At 38.3% G+C, this 21,493-nt stretch overlaps 1 protein-coding gene across 9 annotated transcripts in view; it reads right to left on the bottom strand.

Annotated features, from left to right (window-relative positions):
- Nucleotides 1-17,069: 17,069 nt before the first annotated feature.
- LOC147917653 (uncharacterized) overlaps nucleotides 17,070-21,493 on the bottom strand; it is a 151,716-nt gene continuing 147,292 nt past the window's right edge. For 8 of the 9 annotated variants that reach the window (XR_015551612.1, XR_015551610.1, XR_015551611.1 and 5 more), the window contains one exon: nucleotides 17,070-17,349. The gene's annotated coding sequence lies outside the window, so the exon portion shown is untranslated. Of the gene's footprint in view, nucleotides 17,350-18,647; nucleotides 18,665-21,493 lie in introns of all 9 variants that reach the window. The other variant, XR_015551607.1, reaches the window with a different exon arrangement.

The following is a 21,493-nucleotide window of genomic DNA, read 5'->3' on the forward strand; positions in this document are numbered from 1 at the left end:
CATGAGAACTTCAAGGTGTGCCCTATCTCCCGTCATGGCTGAAACTGCTACAAATCAAACTGCGACTGGATTAATTTCAACAAGTTGAACTCCTGACTCCTAGACTGTGTACAGTTAAAGCTATAGCATTGATTCTGAAAGATAATATCCTGTATATTGGGATGGAACATGTGGAAAGATTTAAATGAAGCTAGGGACATCAAGCAGCTAAAAAGTAATGAGTTTCTTTGCCAGTGGATGTGACCTCCCAACACAACTGGTAGCAGCATCCATGGCCTAAGTGGTAGCCATCTCCCTATCCAAGGTGGTATCAGCCTTTCTAACTCCATCTGAGGAGAATAACCCTGCTAAAACAATAATAGCTTCCCCTGAGAAGCTATTATGTGTGCTAACAGCTATCTATGACTAGACTCAACAAAGAGCAAGCCCTTAACGGTGAGGTGCATAGTGTGGCCCTTGAGGAGAGACACTACATTCCAATAGAACTACTTGAATTTTCCAATTAATATAGCAGAAATCTGGGGAAAATGTATAGGGATGGATTTTAAGGGTGTGAGATAATGGTGGAAGAAATATAAAGTTGGGTAAGCTGAATATATTGATATATGGGCCCATTCAGCAGAGATTCTGCATTTTATGTTGCAATGTGGAAAGTTAGAAAGAGCTTCAACAGTTTGTTGGCATGGGTGGCTTAAACATGGATCAAAAGATGGTCCATATGAATGGAACAGAAATGCCAGATCTCCCTCTGTTTAATGTAGAGGAAGGTATTAAAACCCTAAGGAGATTGAAGTGTAACAGTGGATTTGTCATTTAAGACCTACTTACCCACACTGAGAGTGTCCAGAAGACATAGCTTTCACCAATACTTTGAGGAATAAATTTGCAGTGGAACCCAGTACTATTGATAAACTTTGTGATTTCCCTTCTCTGTATCCCAGACCTTAGAGTGAGAACCACAGTTATTTATTTGAAAAATCTAAATGCAGTGGGAGTAATTGGATCTGGGGTAGCAATGGCCAAATTGCATCACTCAACCACCAAAGGAAAGGTAAGCATAGTTAGTAACGAACAGCAGAGACACAGCAGCAATCAGAATATTCTGACTGCTCAGACCTGTCGCTTTGGCTAAATTTGGCTAGATTATCTAGGTGTTCCTAGAAGTCAAAGAGATACAAATCTTACTACAATCTTACTTGATCTATATAAGCAGAATAATTCTTGGTCAAGTAAACAAGAGTGTAACTTCAATCATATAAATAGAGTCATAGCTCTTCAATCAATTCCCTGAATTAAACCAGTTTACAGACTCAGAACCCCATTAACAAAGGGGAGACCATGTCCTTTTGAGGAAGGACCCCATTATGCCAACAAAATTTATACTCTTAATCTTTCTCCAGCCTTCCCAAAAGGGTCCTATGCCTTTTGCAGTTTCCATTCATCTGGCAAAGCCAACACATACCTTCACTATCCTACATCAGGGGTATATCAACTCTTCAGCTCCATGTCATAATTTAATTTGCAGGGAATCTGATCACCTTTCTCTTCCACAAGATATCTTACTGGTCCATTATACTGAGGACATTATACTGAAGGAAGCTACTGAGCAGGAATTGCAACTTTCCAGACTTATTGTTAAGTCATTTACGTGTGAGATGGTAGGAAACAAATCCAACTATAATTTAAGGACTTTCTACTTCTGTAACATTTCTAGGAGTCCACAGGTTTAGGGCATGTCCAGACATCCTTATTTTGTTTTGTGAGGAAGATCAGCCCTGAGCTAACATCCATGCCACTCCTCCTCTTTTTGCAGAGGAAGACTGGCCCTGAGCTAACATCTGTGCCCATCTTCCTCCACTTTATGTGGGATGCCGCCACAGCATGGCCTGACAAGCGGTGTGCCGGTGTGCGCCCGGGATCCGAACCCGGGCCACCAGCAGCAGAGTGCGTGCACTTAACCACTATGCCATCAGGCCAGCCCCAGATATCCATTTTAAGATAAAAAATTAGTTGTTGCATTTGGCCCCTCCTACAACCAAGAAAGAGGAACAACCACTCTTATACAACATAGAATAGGCATACCTCATTTTACTGCACTTTGCTTTATTGTGCTTTGCAGATATTGTGTTTTTAAAAATTGAAGGTTTGTGGTAACCCTGTGTCAAGCAAGTCTATCAGTGCCATTTTTCCAACAGCTTTTTCTCATTTTGTGTCTCTGTGTCACATTTTGGTAATTCTCGCAATATTTCAAATTTTTTCATTGTTATTGTAATTTTTTTTTTTTTGTGAGGCAGATCAGCCCTGAGCTAACATCCATGCCAATCCTCCTCTTTTTTTGCTGAGGAAGACCGGCCCTGAGCTAACATCTATTGCCAATCCTCCTCCTATTTTTTTCTCCCCAAAGCCCCAGTAGATAGTTGTATGTCATAGTTGCACATCCTTCTAGTTGCTGTATGTGGGACGGCACCTCAGCGTGGCCAGACAAGTGGTGCCTCAGTGCGCGCCCGGGATCCAAACCCGGGCCACCAGTAGGGGAGCACGCACACTTAACCACTAAGCCATAGGGCCAGCCCTGTTATTGTATTTGTTATGGTGATCTGTGATCATGGATCTTTGATGTTACTGTTGTAATTGTTTTGGGACACCACAAACCATGCCCATACAAGATGGCAAACTTAATTGATAAATGTTGTGTGTGTTCTGACTGCTCCACTGACTGGGCATTCCCCCATCTCTCTCCTTCTCTTAAGGCCTCCCTATTCCCTGAGACACAACAATATTGAAAACAGGCCAATTAATAACGCTACAATGGCCTCTAAGTATTCAAGGGAAAGGAAGAGTCACACATCTCTCACTTTGAATCAAAAGCTAGAAACGATTAAGGTAGTGAGGAAGGCATGTCGAAAGCCAAGATAGTCTGAAAGCCAGGCCTCTTGCACCAAACAGTTAGCCAGGCTGTGAATGCAGAGGAAAAGTTCTTGAAGGAAATATAAAAGTGCTACTCCAGTGAACACACGAATGATAAGAAAGCAGAACAGCATTATTGCTGATATAGAGAAAATCTGAGTGTTCTGGACAGAAGATGAAACCAGCCACATCATTCCCTAAAGCCAAAGCCTAATTCAGAGCAAAGGCCTAACTGTCTTTAATTCTCTGAAGGCTGAGAGAGGTGAGGAAGCTGTGGAGGAAAAGTTTAAAGCTAGCAGAGGTTGGCTCATAGGTTTAAGGAAAGAAACTCTCTCCATAATATAAAAGTGCAAGGTGAAGGAGCAAGCGCTGATGCGGAAGCTGCAGCCAATTATCTAGAAGACCTAGCTAAGATAATTAATGAAAGTGGCTACACTAAACAACAGAGTTTCAATGTAGACAAAATAGCATTATATTGAAAGAATATGTCATCTGAGACTTTCATAGCCAGAGAGGAGAAGTCAACGCCTGGCTTCAAAGCTTCCAAGGAAAGGCTAACACTCTTGTTAGGGGCTAATGCAGCTGGTGGTTTTAAGTTGAAGCCAATGTTCATTTATCATTCTGAAAATTCTAAGGCCCTTAAGAATTATGCCAAATCTACTCTGCCTAAGTTCTATAAATGGAACAAGAAAGCCTGGATGACAGCACATCTGTTTACAACATGGCTCACTGAATATTTTAAGCCCACTGTTGAGGACTATTGCTCAGAAAAAAAAGATTTCTTTCAAAATATTACTGCTCATTAACAATGGACCTGTTCACCAAAGATCTCTGATGAAAATGTACAACAAGATTAATGTTGTTTTTATGCCTGCTAACAGAACATCCATTCTGTAGCCCATGGATCAAAGAGTGATTTTAACTTTCGTCTTATTTAAGAAATACATTTGATAAAGCCATAACTGCCATAGATAATTATTCCTCTAATGGATCCGGGCAAAGTAAATTAAAAACTTTCAGGAAAGGATTCACCATTCTAGATACCATTAAGAACATTTGCGATTCATGGGAAGAGGTCAAAATATTAACATTAACAGGAGTTTGGAAGAAGTTGATTCCAGCCCTCATGGATGACTCTGAGGGGTTCAAAACTTCAGTGGAGGAAGTAACTGCAGATGGGGTGGAAATAGCAAGAGAACTGCAATTGGAAGTGGAGCCTGAAGATGAGACTAAATCATTGCAATCTCAGGATAAAACTTTAAAGGATGAGGAGGTGCTTCTTATGGATGAGGAAAGAAAATGGTTTCTTGAGATGGAATCTACTCCTGGTGAAGATGCTGCAGAGATTGTTGAAATGACAACAAGGGATTCAGAATATTACATAAACTTAATTGATGAAGTGGCAGGGTTTGAGAGGATTGACTTCAATTTTGAAAGAAATGCTACTATGGGTAAAATGTTATCCAACAGCATCACATGCTACAGAAAAATCAATCATGAAAGGAAGAGTCAATCAATGTGGCAAACTTCATTGTCATCTTATTTTAAGAAATTGCCACAGTCACCCTAACCTTCAGCAAGCTCTACCCTGATCAGTCAGCAGCTATCAACATTGAAGCAAGGCACTCCACGAGAAAAAATATTATAACTTCCTGAAGGCTCAGATGATAGTACAAATTTTTAGCAATAAAGTATTTTTAAATTATTTACATTGTTTTTATACATAATGCTACTGCACACTTAAAGGACTACAGTATAGTGTAAAGATAATCTTTATGTGCACTAAGAAACCAAAAAAGTCACATGACTCACTTTATTGTGATGTTAGATTTATTGCAGTGGTCTGGAACTGAACCTGCAATATATCTGAGGTATGCCTGTACTGGAAGTCTTATCTAAAGCAGTCAGGAAAGACAAAGAAGTAAAAGGTATCAGAATTGGAAAGAAAGAAGTAAAATTGTCTCTACTTGAAGATGATAGAATTTTATATATATTTTAAGCCTAAAGATTCCACCAAAAAACTTTTAGATCTAAGCAACGAATTCAGTAAAGTGGCAGGATACACAATTAACATATAAAAGTTAGTAGAGTCTCTATACGCTAACAATGATCATCTGAAAAAGAAATAAAGAAAACAATCCCAATTATGATAGCATCAAAAATAATAAAATACCAAGGAGAAGTCAAGATGGCGGCGTAAGAAGACTCTGAACTCACCTCCTCCCGCAGACACAGCCAATTTACAACTACTAGTGGAAAAATTACCCCTTAGACAGAACTGAAAACTGGATAAGAGGAACTCCTGGAACAAAGGACAATCCTAATTGAGGTGGAAGAGGCAGAAACTCCCTTCTGGAGAGAAAAAACGTCACCTTCACAAGCCACAAGCTGCATGGCCGCCCAGGAGCAGCCCAAAGGTACGCAGCCCTTCCTGGAGGAGCGGGGCCCTGAGCCGGGGAGCGCTCCCGCTGTGGGCATTTTGTGGACCCAGCACAATCAAGATGAGTGGCAAAATATCTGACTTTGCCTGCTACTAAAACATTGGGAAGTACTCCCAGAAAAGCTGGTTCACAAAGAAATTAAAACCGGCTCTTAAAGGGCCCATGTGCAAACTCGTCCCTTTCAGAAAGCAACGTAAAATCACAAGAAAGAAAGGTGCACAGTGCTTTAGTGAAAAGAGACTCACCTGATAGGCTCTGAGCGCATTGCAGTGAGAGGTGAGACCTCTCTAGGGACTGGGACATTGGCGGCGGCCATCTTTGTGGCCTGATGTGGGCGTGCTGACACAGACACCATTGGAGTTCTCCCTGGGGCCTGCTAGCCCAGGTATGCCCCACCCACTAGAGCACCTATTTAATCCAGCTCAGTCAGGGCAGGCAGCCCACCCTAGGGACTGGCCCCACCCAACAACAAGCCCTCAGGCAACATGTGGGCCTGTGTAGATTGGTGACTGGAAGTGTGTGGGGCTCCCACCGTGGAGAGACTGGGTCCACTTCAGGAGGTCGGGGCACCCACATGGGGCAGGACTGTGTTGACTATGTGTGTGGACCTGTGGGCGGCAGGCCTTGTCAGCTGCAGAAGACTTGTGCTTCTCAAAGACCCACATAGGGGGTTTGCCTCACCTTCCAAAGCCGGAAACAATTGGGTGCTCCCGTGCCTGAGGCCAGCCCCACCCAGCTGCAATCCTCAGAGGGCTGACAAGAGACCTAAAGGCTGGAGGCTTATAGCATTTGTAAGCCTCTGAGCCTAACAACCTGCCACACTGGGGGCCTACTCACTTAAAAGAAATACTGAAACACAAAGGTGGTATTAGAACCTGCAGCCAACTGTGCTGGGGCTCCCCACACACGATAAAGAGACTGAAGGGCCCACAACAACTACAGGCAGCTGAGCATTACAACTGCTGGCCAGGAGCATAACTCGGCCTCCCCGGGCACCTACTGGGAGAGCAAAAAGGCCACAACAGAAGGACACACATAGCACACATAGGGGTCACCCCTGGAACAGTGAGAACTGAGGGAAGCACACTTCCAGGCCTCCTAAACATCACTTATATAAGGTCACCTCTCTGATAGCAGGAGATGTAGCTGACCTAGCTAATACATAGAAACAAGCACAGGGAAAGAGATAAAATGAGGAGACAAAAGAATACGATCCAAGTAAGGGAACAGGACAAAATACCAGAAAAGGAACTAAGGGAAACAGAAATGAGCAACCACCCTGACAGAGAGTTCCAACAAAGAGTGTTAAGGATGCTCACTGATCTTGGGAGAAGAATGGATGAACTCAGTGAGAAAGTCAACAAAGAAATGGAAGATATAAAAAAGAACCAATCAGAACTGAAGACTACAATACTGGAAATGAAAAATTCACTAGAGGGACTCAAAAACAGAGTAGAGGATACAGAAGAAAGGACCTGTGAACTGGATGAAAGACTAGAAGAAATTACCCAAGCTGAACAGGTAAAAGAGAAAAGAATTAAAAAGAGTGAGGACAGTGTAAGGGACCTCCAGGACAACATCAAGCGCACTCACATGCATGTTATAGGTGTCCCGGAAGGAGAAGAGCGAGACAAAGGGGCACAGAATCTATTTCAAGAAATAATAGATGAAAACTTCCCTAACCTAAGGAAAGAAACAGACATTCAGGTACAGGAATCACAGAGAGCCCCAAACAAGATAAACCCAAAGAGGCCCACACCAAGACACATCATAATCAAAATGTCCAGAATTAAAGATAAAGAGAGAATCCTAAAAGCCGCAAGAGAAAGAAAAGTTACATACAAAGGAAATCCCATAAGTCTATCAGCTGACTTCTCAGCAGAAACCTTAAAGGCTAGAAGAGAGTGGCACGATATATTTAAAGTGCTAAAAGGAAAAAACTTACAGCCAAGAATACTCTACCTGGCAAGGTCATCATTCAAAATGGAAGGAGAGATCAAAAGCTTCCCAGATGAGGGCCGGCCCTGTGGCTTGGTGGTTAAGTGCGCGCGCTGCAATGCTGGTGGCCCGGGTTCGGATCCCGGGTGCGCATCGAGGCACCACTTCTCCGTCCATCCTGAGGCCGAGTCCCACGTACAGCAACTAGAAGGATGTGCAGCTATGACATACAACTATCTACTGGGGCTTTGGGGGAAAAAAATTAAATAAATAAAATCTTTAAAAAAAAAAAAAAAAAAAAAAAGCTTCCCAGACGAGCCAAAATTAAGGAGTTTGTCACCAAGAAAGCAGTGCTACAAGAAATGTTAAAGGGACTGATTTAAGGGGAAAAAAGAAGAACACAGATAGGAAAAATTATCTACTTCCATGATAAGAAGGTAATGGATACAATTGCACAAAAAAGAGGTTAGATATGACAGCAAAAATATAAAATGAGGGAGGAGGGGAGTTAAAGAGTAGAGCTTTCAAACAGAGGTAAAACTAAAGAGAACATCAATTCTGTATTGAAGGAGAAAGGAACAGAGAAGGACTACTAAAACACTGAGGAAAAAAAAGTTTAAAAATGGCAGTAAGTACATACTTATCAATAGCTACTTTAAACGTCAACGGACTAAATGCTCCAATTAAAAGGCATACGGTGGCTGATTGGACAAAAGATCAAGACCCATATATATGCTGCATACAAGAGACACACTTCAGACCTAAAGACACTAACAAACTGAAGGTGAAGGGATGGAAAAAGATACTCCACACAAACAGCAATGAAAAGAAAGCTGGGGTAGCAATATTCATATCAGACAAATAGACTTTAAAACAAAAACTGTAAATTATAGCCATTCTTACAGGCATGAGGTGATATCTCACTGTAGTTTTGATTTGCATTTCCCTGATAGTTAATGATTTTGAACATCTTTTCATGTGTAATAACAACAATAAACAAACACATAGAGACAGTCCTTGGATTGGTGGTTACCAGAGGTGATGGGGGTAGGGGGTAGGGTGAAAGGGATAATTTGGCACATGTGAGTGGTGATGGGTTGTAATTAGTATTTGGGTGGTGAACATGATGTAATCTCTGCAGAAATAGAAGTATAATGATGTACACCTGAAATTTATACAATGTTATAAACCAATGTTACTGCAATAAATAAAACATTAAAAAATAACAAAAACAACAAAATCTGTAAAAAGAGACAAAGAAGGGCATTACATAATGATCAAGGGAACAATCCAACAAGAGGATATAACACTTGTAAATATCTACGCACCCAATGTAGGAGCACCTAAATATATAAAGCAATTATTAACAGACATAAAAACAGAAATAGATGGTAAAACAACAATAGTAGGGGACTTTAATACTCCACTTACACCAACAGATAGATCATCCAAATAGAAGATCAATAAAGAAACATTGGCGTTAAATGACACACTAGAACAGATGGAACTAGTAGATATACAAAGAGCATTCCATCCAAAAACCGAAGAATACAGCTTCTTTTCAAATACACATGGAACATTCTCCAGGACTGATCGATCACATATTAGGCCACAAAACAAGTCTCCATGAATTTAAGAAGATTGAAATAATATCAAGCATCTTTTCTCACCACAACAATATGAAACTAGAAATCAACTATAGGAAGAAAATCAGAAAAGCCACAAACACATGGAGATTAAACAAAATGCTATTGAACAACGATTGGGTCAACGAAGAAATCAAAGGAGAAATCAAAAAACACCTGGAGACAAATGAAAATGAAAATACGACATGCCATAATTAATGGGATATAGCCAAAGCCGTTCTAAGAGGGAAGTTTACAGCAACACAGGCCTATCTCAACAAATAAGAAAAATCTCAAATAAACAATCTAAAAATGCACCTAAAGGAACAGGAAAAAGAAGAATAAACAAAGCCCAAAACCAGTAGAAGAAGGGAAATATTAAAAATCAGAGCAGAAATAAATGAAATAGAGACTAAAACAAAATTGACAAACCTTTAGCTAGACTCACCAAGAAAAAAAGAGAGAAGGATCAAATAAGTAAAATCAGAAATGAAAGAGGAGAAATTACAACAGACACCTCAGAAATACAAAAGATTATAAGAGAATACTATGAAAAGCTATATGCCAACAAATTTGACAATCTGGAAGAAATGGATAAATTCTTAGAATCATACAACCTTCCAAAACTGGATCAAGAAGAAACAGAGAATTTGCGTAGACCAATCACCAGTAGGGAGATCGAAACAGTAATCAAAAACCTCCCCAAAAATAAAAGTCCAGGACCAGACGGCTTCCCTGGTGATCTCTACCAAACATTCAAAGAGGACTTAATACCTATTCTTCTCAAACTCTTCCAAAAAATTGAAGAGAGCGGTAAGCTCCCTAACTCATTCTACGAAGCCAACATTACCCTGATACCAAAACCAGGCAAGGCCAACACAAAAAAAAGAAAATTACAGGTCAATATCACTGATGAACATCGATGCAAATATCCTCAACAAAATACTAGCAAATCTCATACAACAGTACATTAGAAAGATTATATACCATGATGAAGTGGGATTTATTCCAGGTATGCAGGAGTGGATCAACATTCGCAAATCAATCAACGTCATACACCACATTAATAAAATGAAGAATAAAAATCACATGATCATCTCAATAGATGCAGAGAAAGCATTTGACAAGATACAGCATCCATTTATGATAACAACTCTGAATAAAATGGTATAGAAGGAAAGTAACTCAACATAATAAAGACCATATATGAGAAACCCACAGCTAATATCATCCTCAATGGTGAAAAACTGAAAGCTATCCCTCTAAGAAGAGGAACCAGACAAGGATGCCCACTCTCACCACTCTTATTTAACACAGTATTGGAAGTCCTAGCCAGAGCAATAGGCAAGAAAAAGAGATAAAAGGGATCCAAATTAGAAAGGAAGAAGCGAAACTGTCACTATTTGCAGATGACATGATTTTATATATAGAAAATCCTAAAGAATCCACCAAAAAACTTTTAGAAGTAATAAACGATAACGGTAAAGTTGCAGGATACAAAATCAACATACAAAAATCAGTTGCATTTCTATACACTAACAATGAAGTAGCAGAAAGAGTAATTAAGAATACAACCTCATTTACAATTGCAACAAAAAGAATAAAATACCTAGGAATAAACTTGACCAAAGAAGTGAAGCATCTGTACACCGAAAACTATAAAATATTGGTGAAAGAAAGTGAAGACACAAAGAAATGGAAAGATATTCCGTGCTCTTGGATTGGAACAATTAACATAGTTAAGATGTCCATACTTCCTAAAGCAATCTGTAGATTCAATGCAATCCCTATCAAAGTTCCAACAACAATTTTCACAGAAATAGAACAAGGAGTCCTAAAATTTATATGGAACAACAAAAGACCCCAAATAGCTAAAGTAATCCTGAGAAAAAAGAACAAAACTGGAGGTATCACACTCCCTGATTTCAAAATATACTACAAAGCCATAGTAACTAAAACAGCATGGTACTGGCACAAAAACAGACACACAGATCAATGGAATAGAATCAAAAGCCCAGAAATAAACCCACACATCTATGGACAGCTAATCTTCAACAAAGGAGCCAAGAACATACAATGGAGAAAAGAAAGTCTCTTCAACAAATGGTGTTGGGAAACCTGGATAGCCACATGCAAAAAACATGAAAGTAGAACCTTACCTTACACCATACACAAAAATTAACTCCAAATGGATTAAAGACTTGAATGTAAGACCTGAAACTATGAAATTTCTAGAAGAAAACATAGGCAGTATGCTCTTTGACATCGGTCTTAGCAACATATTTTCAAGCACCATGTCTGACCGGTCAAGAAAAACAATAGAAAAAATAAACAAATGGGACTTAATCATACTAAAAATCTTCTGCACAGCAAAGGAAACCATCAACAAAATGAAAAGACAACCTAACAATTGGGAGACGATACTTGCAAACCATACATCTGATAAAGGGTTATTCTCCAAAATATGTGAAGAACTCATGCATCTCAACAACAAAAAACTACCAACCCAATTAATAAATGGGCAAAAGACCTGAACAGACATTTCTCCAAAGAAGATACACAGATGGCCAACAGGCACACGAAAAGATGTTCAACATCATTAATTATCAGGGAAATGCAAATCAAAACTACAATGAGATATCACCTCATGCCCATCAGAATGGCTATAATTAACAAGACAGGAAACAACAAGTGTTGGAGAGGATGTGGAGAGAAGGAACTCTCACACACTGCTGGTGGGAGTGCAAACTGGTGCAGCCACTATGGAAAACAGTATGGAGATTCGTCAAAAAATTAATGATAGAACTACCATACGATCCAGCTATTCCACTGCTGGGTATTTATCCAAAGAACTTGAAAACACCAATGCGTAAAGATACATGCACCCCTGTGTTCATTGCAGCGTTATTCACAATAGCCAAGACTTGGAAACAAACTAAGTGCCCATCAAGGGACGAATGGATAAAGAAGATGTGGTATATATACACAATGGAATAATACTCAGCCATAAGAAACAATGAAATCCATCCTTTGTGACAACATGGATGGACATTGAGGGTATTATGCAAAGTGAAATAAGTCAGAGTGAGAAGGTCAAATACCGTATGATCTCCCTCATTAAATAGTAGATAATAACAAAAACAATCAAACACATGGAGACAGAGATTGGATTGATGGTTACCAGAGGGGAAGGTGGGAGGGAGGAGGGCAAAAAGGATAATTTGGCACATGTGTGTGGTGATGGGTTGTAATTAGTATTTGGATGGTGAAAATGATGTAATCTATGCAGAAATAGAAGTATGTACACCTGAAACTTATACAATGTTATAAACCAATGTTACTGCAATAAACAAACAAAAAAACCCCCCAAAATAATAAATTACCTAAGAATAAACTTAACCAAGAAGGTGAAAGATCTCTACTCTGAAAGCTACAAAACATTAATGAAAGAAATCAAAGAAGATAGAAATAAATGGAAAGGCATCCTATGCCCATAGACTGAAGGAATTAATATTGTTAAAAATGGCAATACTACCAAAGGTCATTGATAGATTCAGTACAATCTCTATCAATATTCCAATGGCACTTTTTACAGAGTAGCAAAAACAATTCTAAAATTTATGTTGAACCACAAAAAACCCTGAATAGTCAAAGCAATCCTGAGAAAGAACAAAGCAGGATGCCTCAAACTTCCTGACATCAAGCCATACTATATTGCTATAATAACCAATACAGTACAGTACTATCACAGAAACAGACAAATGGATCAATGGAACAGAATCGAAAGCCCAGAAAAACATCCAGGCATATATGGTTAACAAATACAAGAGAGCCAAGAATACTCAATGGAGAAAAGAATCGAGAGCCCAGAAATAAATCCAAGCATATATGGTTAACAAATACAAGAGAGCCAAGAATACTCAATGGAGAAAAGACAATAAATGGTGCTGGGAAATTTGGATATTGACATGTAAAAAAAATGAATCTAGACATCTATCTTACACCACTCACAAAAATTAACTTGAAATGGATTAAAGACATAAATGTAAGACCTGAAACAACAAAACTCCTAGAAGAAAATATAGGAAAAAAATCTCTTTGATATGGGTCTTGGCAATAATGTTTTTGGATACGACACCTAAAGCACAAGCAACAAAATAAAAAATAAACAAGTGGGAGCTAATGAAACTAAAAAGTTTCTGGACAGCAAAAAAAAAAAAATTCTTTTGAGTGAAGAGACAACCTATGGAATGGTAAAAATATTTGCAAACCATATATCTGATAAGGTGTTAATTATCAAAATATATAAAGAATTCATACAACTCAAGAGAAAAATAATAATAATAATCATCCAAATAAAAAAGGGGAAAAGGATCTGAATAGACACTTTTCCAAAGAAGATATACAAATGGCCAACAGGTTCATGAAAAGATGCTCAACATCATTAGTCATTACAAAAATGCAAATCAAAGCCACAATGAGATATTACCTCACACTGGTTAGAATAGCTATCATCTAAAAGACAAGAAATAAGAAGTGTTGGCAAGTATATGGAGAAAAGAAAACCCTTGTGCATTGTTAGTGGAAATGTCAATTGGTACAAGCCACTGTGGAAAACAGTACAGAGGATCCTCAAAAAATTAAAAATAGAACTACCATGTGATCCAGCAATTCCACTTCTGGGAATATATGCAAAGGAAATGAAAACACTATGTTCAAGAGATATCTGCACCTTCATGTTCATAGCAGCATTATTTACAATAACCAAGTTGTGGAAACATCCTAAGTGCCAATCGATGGATAAACAGATAAAGAAGCGGTGGTATATATATATTTATATATATATATATATATACAATGAATATTATCCAGCCGTAAAACAAGGAAATACTACCATTTGTGACAACATGCATGGACCTTGAGGGAATTAAGTGAAATAAGCAAGAGAGAGAGAGAGAAAGACAAATACTGTATAATCTCACTTAAATGTGAAATCTAAAAAAAAAAAGAAACAAAAATCATAGAAAAAGAGATCAGATTTGTGGTTACCAGAGGCAGGGGATGGTGGATGGGGGAATTATATGAAGGTAGTCAAAAGGTATAAACTTCTAGTTATAAGATAAATAAGTACTAGGTATATAATGTAACAATAGAATGACCATAGTTAACATTGCCGTATGATATATATGAAAGCTATGAAGAGAGTAAATCCTCAGAATTCTCATCACGAAGAGAAATATTTTTTTTCTTTTCTTTGTATCTATATAAGATGACGAATGTTAACTAAACTTATTGCAGTAATCATTTCACAATACATGTAAGTCAAATCATTATGCTGTACACCTTAAACTTACACAATGACATATGTCAGTTATATCTCAACAACAGTGGAAAAAATAAGTAAAACTGAAGAACATCTCACACACACACAAATATAGTGTAGGATAATATTTTGCATCTGGTCCCTCCTACAACCAAGAAAGAGGAACAATGCATAGTGGTCTTCTTTGGATTTCTGAGGCAACATATTCCTCATTTGGGTGTGTTACTCTGGCCCATTTATCCAGTCATTGAAAAAACTGCTCGTTTTCAGTGGGACTCACAATAAGAGAAGGCTCTGCATCAAGTCCAGCCTTCTATGCAAGCTGCTCTGCCACTTGGGCCATATTTCCAGTAGACCCAATGTTCTAGAAGTTTCAATGGCAAATATGGATTTTTTGGGGGGTCTTTTGGCAGCCCCTCTAGGAGAAGCACAAGGCAGGCTTTTAGGATGTTGGAGAAAAATTCTCCTATTTTCTGCAGATACTTAATCTACTTTTGAGAAACAACTCTTGGCCTGCTACTGAGCCTACTGGAAACTAAATGCTTGACCACATGCCACCAAGCTACCATGTGACCAGCACTGCTTATCATGAACTGGGTGTTATCTAACCAAGCAGGGTATAATATTTGGAGTGCTCTGAAGTATTGCATGTTGAAATAAAAGTGGTATATATGTGATATGGCCAGGGCACACCCTGAAGACACAAGTAAGTTAGATGAAGAAGTGGCCCAAAGCCCATGGACCTTACTCCTGTGACACTGCCTTCTCACTCCTTACTTACATTTACAGCCTAATGCGAAACTCTCTTACATAACTTGGCAAAGGAAGAAAAGGTGCAAGCCTAGTTTAATGATAGTTTTGCATGACATGCAGTCACTACCCAAAAGAGGAGAGCTGTCGCCCTAAAGCTTCTCTCTGGGACATTTCTGAAGGATAGTGGTGAAGATAAATCACCTCAGTGGCAGAATATCAGGCAGTTCACCTGGTTGTTCACTTTGTTTGGAAGGAGAAATGGCCAGAAATGTGATTATATATCATTCATGGGCTGTGGACAATGCTTTGGCTTGATAGTCAGGGACTTGAAAGGAACGTGATTGGGAAATTAGTGACAAAATTTTTGGAAAAGGTACATGGATAAACCTCTCTCAATGTGAAAAAACACATGGAGATATTTGTGTCTCATGTGAATGTTCACCAAAGGCTGACCTGAGCAGAGGAAGATTTAAATAATCAAGTGGATAGGATGACACATTCTGTGGATACTAATCAGCCTCTTTCCCAAGCCGCCCCTGTCATAGCCCAACAGGCTCATGATCAAAGAGGCTATGGTTGCAGGGATGGAAACCCCATGGGGTAGCAATATCGACTTTTACTCACCAAGGCTGAGTGCCAAATCTGCCAGCAACTGACAGTAAAACTGATTACACCATATGGCACCATCAATAGGGTGTGGCACCAGCCAGCCACCTGGTTGCAGGTTGATAACAATAGACCCCTCATATCATGGAAGGGCATGTGTTCTGTCCTTACTGGAATAGACACTTAAGCTTGGTACATTTTACCTTGCCTGCATGCAATAATACTGCCAAACCTACCACCCATGAACTTAAAGAATGCCTTATGCACTGCCATGACATTCCACTCAGCATTGCCTTGGATTAAAGAACTCACTTCAGAGCAAAGCCTGTATGACACTGGGCCCATGCTCATGGAATTCACTATCATACCATGTTACTCAACATCCTGAAGCGGATGGCTTGATATAATGGTGGAAGGGCCTTCTGATGGCTCAATTACAGTGCCAGATAGATGGTAATATGTTGCAGTGATATGGCAACGTTTTTCAAGAAGCTGTAAATGCTTGGAATTAGCGTGATATATATGGTACTGTTTCTCTGATATCCAGGATTCATGAGTTCAGGAAGCAGGGGTGGAAATAGGAGGGGCACCACTCATTATTGTTCCTAGTGCCTACTAGCAATATTTTTTGCTTCCTATTCCTGTGAATTTATGCTCTGTTGACATAGGTCTTAGTTGCGAAGGAAGGAATGCTTTCATCAGGAGATGAAACAGTGATTCCCCCGAACTGGAAGTTAAGACTGCCACCTCACCACATTGGGCTCCTCATGCCTCTGAATCAACAGGCAAGGAAGGGATTTACTGTGCTACCTGGAGTGACTGATTCTAAGGTCAGAGAACCCATAGCTGAATAGTAGTTAAAGCAGAAAAAATGGATTTATTCAGGAATAATGTTATAGGAGAAAAGAGACCTCAGTATATACCTCAAATACAGCATGGGCAAGTGGGAATTTATAGCCAAGGAGCCTGGTAGGGGTCATTGTTTGGAAAATTACTAACAGGAAACATCAAGCTTAAGGGGATATCTGGGTAAATCAATCTACAAGGATTCTTGGTGAAGACAGGCCAGGCTTATCAGTCATCACCTGGAGGATGGTGGAGGATTAGAAAGCCAATTAGATATCAAGGGTGATCATATAAGGACAATGAGTGACTCTTGCCGAACTGACTTAGCATAGTTCTTGCTAAGGATTTACAAGAAATGCACAGATGGGCCTAGAATAAGGTTCAGGAGACTGACTAGTTTGGTCAAACAAAGAATCATTGTCAGTATCTCTGCTTTTTCAGGGAAATAAGAGACAATATTCTTTCCTTTGAATAATATAAGTCCATTTCTTCTTCAGTCATTCTTTGTTTGTTAAAGACCAGCTGAATCATCTGTTGAGACCAGGTAGTAGAGGGTATGTGCTGGATGGTGCTAGCTGTCAGGTATTTAAGAAGGGGGAGTTTCTATGAAAGTGAAATAAAAACAAAAGATTAATTTAAAAAACCCAGTTTTTTATTCCAGAGGGCAGTCAGTGAAGAATATTTCTAGATATTGGGCTCAAAATATCTTTAGAGGGTGGAGTGGGGATAGCAGTGGCATCCAATTTCTTTCTTGGTTTGAAGTTTGAATGTCTGTGGTGATGGCATCAGGTGTTCTGGCGAACTTGCTGAGCGGCCCACAGAACAACTGAGAAGGTGGTTGACCATACATGACCTGTTGTGGTTGTTTCCTTGATGTTTATATCAAGTCATCTAGCTTCAACCTGTAAGCCTTCAGGAACAGAGTAGATTTAGTTTCAGTAATTCCATATCAGAAGGGAGAAAAATTAGAGATGTTAATTTGGAAAGTTTTAGCCAGATATTGCAGGATCTGGAAAAATTCAGAACTTGTCAAAAACTAGCAACACATATAGGGAGGAAACCACAAGGGTATGCCACAGTTTTCCATTGAAATAATTTTTCTCTCTAGTCTCCATCATTTCTATCAAAGAGAATCAAATCAGATTAATTTGTTTGCAAAATAAGTCTAGTGCCATTAAACTTGACCTGATTATTTACATAAGTGCAGCAAGATTAGTGATAGGCCACATAATTCTCTTGAGTTTTCTTTGCTGGGACTTTACATAAAGAATCTCAGATTGGACTTTTCAAAGCCTTTTGAGGCTAGGGAGCCAAGCCAAGAGCTTGCCAGCAGACTTTTCCTGCAATACTTATAAATTCAGGTGAATTCCTCTGTTCTCAATGTCCCACAAATATCCTGAGCTTCCTCGGCCTGACAAGAAGTTATCTTTCTCAGTTTACTCAGCCCCATGGATCTAATTCTTGTTCTACTTGATCTTGGGCTAGCAGTTTTATGAATCCATCCGTTTTTTCATTACTTCTTAAAATTCTTACTCAAGCCAGAGGCACATTCTCAAAGTTTCAAGTAATATGATCATAGATCTTTCATGCTCTTTGCTGATTGTAAACGCTTTCAGACAAGAATCAAAGTCTAACAATAACTACGTGTGAATGGCAAATGACTTAAAATGGCCTTGGTTAAAGTCTGATGAAAGTTTATTTGATAAGGAAAATCAGTTATTTATGCACCATGTTAACATTTTAATAAAATAACTGGACAACAAAAGTATCAGCAAATTTTTATGAACTTCATACTATTTCTGCAATACCTATATTAGTAACACATATTCCCACTCACATAACCTATGAAGGTTTATCATCACATTTTATTTGATAATACATCTCATATAATTCAACACGCTAAATAAATCTAATGAATTTAGCATCTCCTTTTTACAAGGAGAGACAAATCCTTTGCGATTTTCCAGGGGTCCTTTGGAAAAATCTCTATGCTAGTTTGAGGTCAAAAACCTACATTTATAATTTGATTTTGGGAAGTTGTCAAAAATAGAAAAAAGTTTGAACATTTGAATAAATAAGATCACTGTAGAACAATACTTAGTCATTCATTTAACCAAAGTGACAATTAAAAGATTTCAAAGGCAAATATAGAAAGTTACATAGTTGTAAAACATCTAGCTCTTTTAATATTGAAAAAGACTCGCTTACCTTAAGTAAGCAAAGACCTGATAAAGACAACAGGAAGCACAGAAAATTATTTTAAGACACACAATCTTGGTATTTCAGGCAGAATACTTAAACAGTAAAGAAAAAAACTTTTTTACAATTTCTTAATGGCAAACTAATAATCTAAGAAAACTTTGTTGTTTTAGTAAGCAGACAACTTTCTTCTGCTTTTGTCTTTCTTGTAAACAAATTTATCCAGTTTTTGCCAGCTTTGACCACACAAGGTAACATTAATTTTCCAAGATTACTTTTCCCCCACAAACCTTCTATAACTTTTTAAATTTAATATCTATTCTATATCGGTCTTACCTTTCCCTCTTTTTCATTCAGGAATAAGCAATCCTTCCACATTAGGACAAAATTATTGTCTTCTTCTCTTTACACAAATACATCTTTCATATATTTCTTTATTAAAAACAAGTCTTACTTTCCTTGCATACATAGGATTTTTTCTTTATCCTTACATTCCCCATATTAGAAATTATTTTTCTTTACACTTACTAGCCTAGTAGGTTCATTTACATATATTGATCAGAATTTTTAACCAATAGTGTCAGTGTTTTACAGGGAAAACTAGGATGTAAGAAATTGTTAACTGGCACATACTATCATTCTGTAGCAAATTGATGAACACATAATTTAACAATTTTCTAGAGGCATATGCTTTTTCAGTTATTAATGTTTCAATAGTTTATCTTATTAGGAAAATATATAAATATTCAATGAATTACCATTATTTAACTTTATTTAGTATAGCTTCAATGTTTAAAGTCAACAAAAAGTTCTGTGGAACCATTTTCAAGGATATATTAAACATAATCATTGTTGAAAAGTTTAGTTCTAAATTTTTACGCCACTGGCATCTATTTAATTCACTTGTTCTTAACAATTACATGTAAATTAGTCATGATAATTTCAAATCTAGCAATTATCCTAAGCTATTTTTTCTTGTTGGAAATTAGGCAAGTACCAAAAAACTCTCAGAAGCCAAGAACATAAAATGTTATAACATATGACTCTTCCTTCTACTTTCTTTTAAATTTAGTCCTGTACTTGACATACATTAAGCAACTCATTTTTTTTAATTTATTTTTTCCCCCAAAGCCCCAGTAGATAGTTGTACATCATAGCTGAACATCCTTCTAGTTAAGCAACTCATTTTTAATGTACCTTTATTTCTTAGGTTGGGTTTATAGTTTTATAATTTGAAACACCTAGTAGAGACAGCAGAAGAGTGTTTGAGTACAAAATCTAAGTAGAAAAAGCTATTAGGTTATATTCAACACTGACAACTATGAGGAAAACATGCCTGTTTTTATTTTGTTAACAATTTTAAAAATTAGCTTTATTTGCCAAAGATATCCAGTGTAAAGGGGACTTTATCATCTGCAGGTAGGAACTGTCACATATTAATAACACACGTACATATATACATAACGAAACATACATATTTAGAGACAGCTGCAAACAGAGATATTAAAGCTTTCATTCTAAAATTTTAGTCCCGATTCAATAAAACATAGTAATACAATCTCACAGGTTTATCTTCACTTTATATTTTCATCTAAATTGTGTTTCTGGCAAATGGGACAAGTTAAAGACACCTATTTAGCAATATTTGTGGAGGAGACTGTTAATCTTTTCTTTCGCCCTGACAGGTAATCTGATGGAGGCTATGATTTTTGCTTTTTGGATCTCATAGTTCCTTGTGAGACCTCAATGGAGGCCAGGGGCTCTAAAGTTCAAGTGACAGTAGGGAGCTAAGGGGCTTCAGTGAGAAGGAGAAAGGCTGGCAGGGTTGACAGAGATGGAGGATTTAAGGGTTTGAAGGGGGACATACCAAAGTATTCAAGGGAACTAGAGGGAAGATCCAAAGCAGTAAGTGGAGGTAGGAGGAGCAGAGGTGATGTGAAGGGAGAGGTTTTAGAGGAGCCCTTTGGCATCTCATGTTTCTCAAAGAGTACTTTGAAATTCCAAATGATTCTTAGTAAAATCATGCCAACAAGAAAAAAAAGAAAAGGTGGCAGAACATATAGTCAGCAGGGGTTCAAGAAGGGGATTTTCAGTCCACGGATTATCTCCAATGTCCTTAATTAATTGTACCTTTATAGTTGAGAAACCTATCACTCCAGTAGCTTCTCTTTGTCTGGGACTGTAACCCAGCTTCTAGAGGATACTCAAATTCCTATTAATCAAAATCAAGTCCTATCAGCTTCAAGGGACGTTTGTCTGGACCAACAGTTTAGGAGTCAAATTTACCAAAAGATCCCCAATCAATCACTAAGGTGTGAAGACAGAGTCTTCAAGGTGCACACTTAGGGTCCTGGGTTTGGGGTCTGGGGGTCCAATATTGAATCTGATCTATCTGAGTTAGGGCATTATAACTGTCAAAGAAAAACCAGAGTTTGAAAGGGGTAAAACCAGATTTTATTCAATACTACAACAATAGGGGAAAATATATCTCAGTATGGAAACAGGCTTAATTCTGAACACAACGTGGGCAACTGGGAATTTATAGCCAGAGAGCCTGGTGAATTTGAGTGGATGGAAAATTGCTAAAAGGAAACATCAAGAGTAAGAGGTACTCTAGCTAAAGTGACAAACAGGATTCTTGCTGAAGACAGGCCAGCTGATCAGACATCACCTGGTGGGTGGTGAAGGATGAGAATCCTGACTAAATATTGAGTGTGATCAGACATGGAGGATGAGAGACCCTTGTTAAACTAACTAAGTGGGTACATGCTAAGGACTTTATAGGCACATGCACAGATGTTCCTAGGAGAAGGTTCAGGATATTGACTAATGTTTGGTGAATCAAAGAATCTCTG

Source organism: Ceratotherium simum, chromosome 3, assembly GCF_057802395.1.
Source record: "Ceratotherium simum simum isolate JZ-2026a chromosome 3, ASM5780239v1, whole genome shotgun sequence".
Lineage (NCBI taxonomy): Eukaryota > Metazoa > Chordata > Mammalia > Perissodactyla > Rhinocerotidae > Ceratotherium > Ceratotherium simum.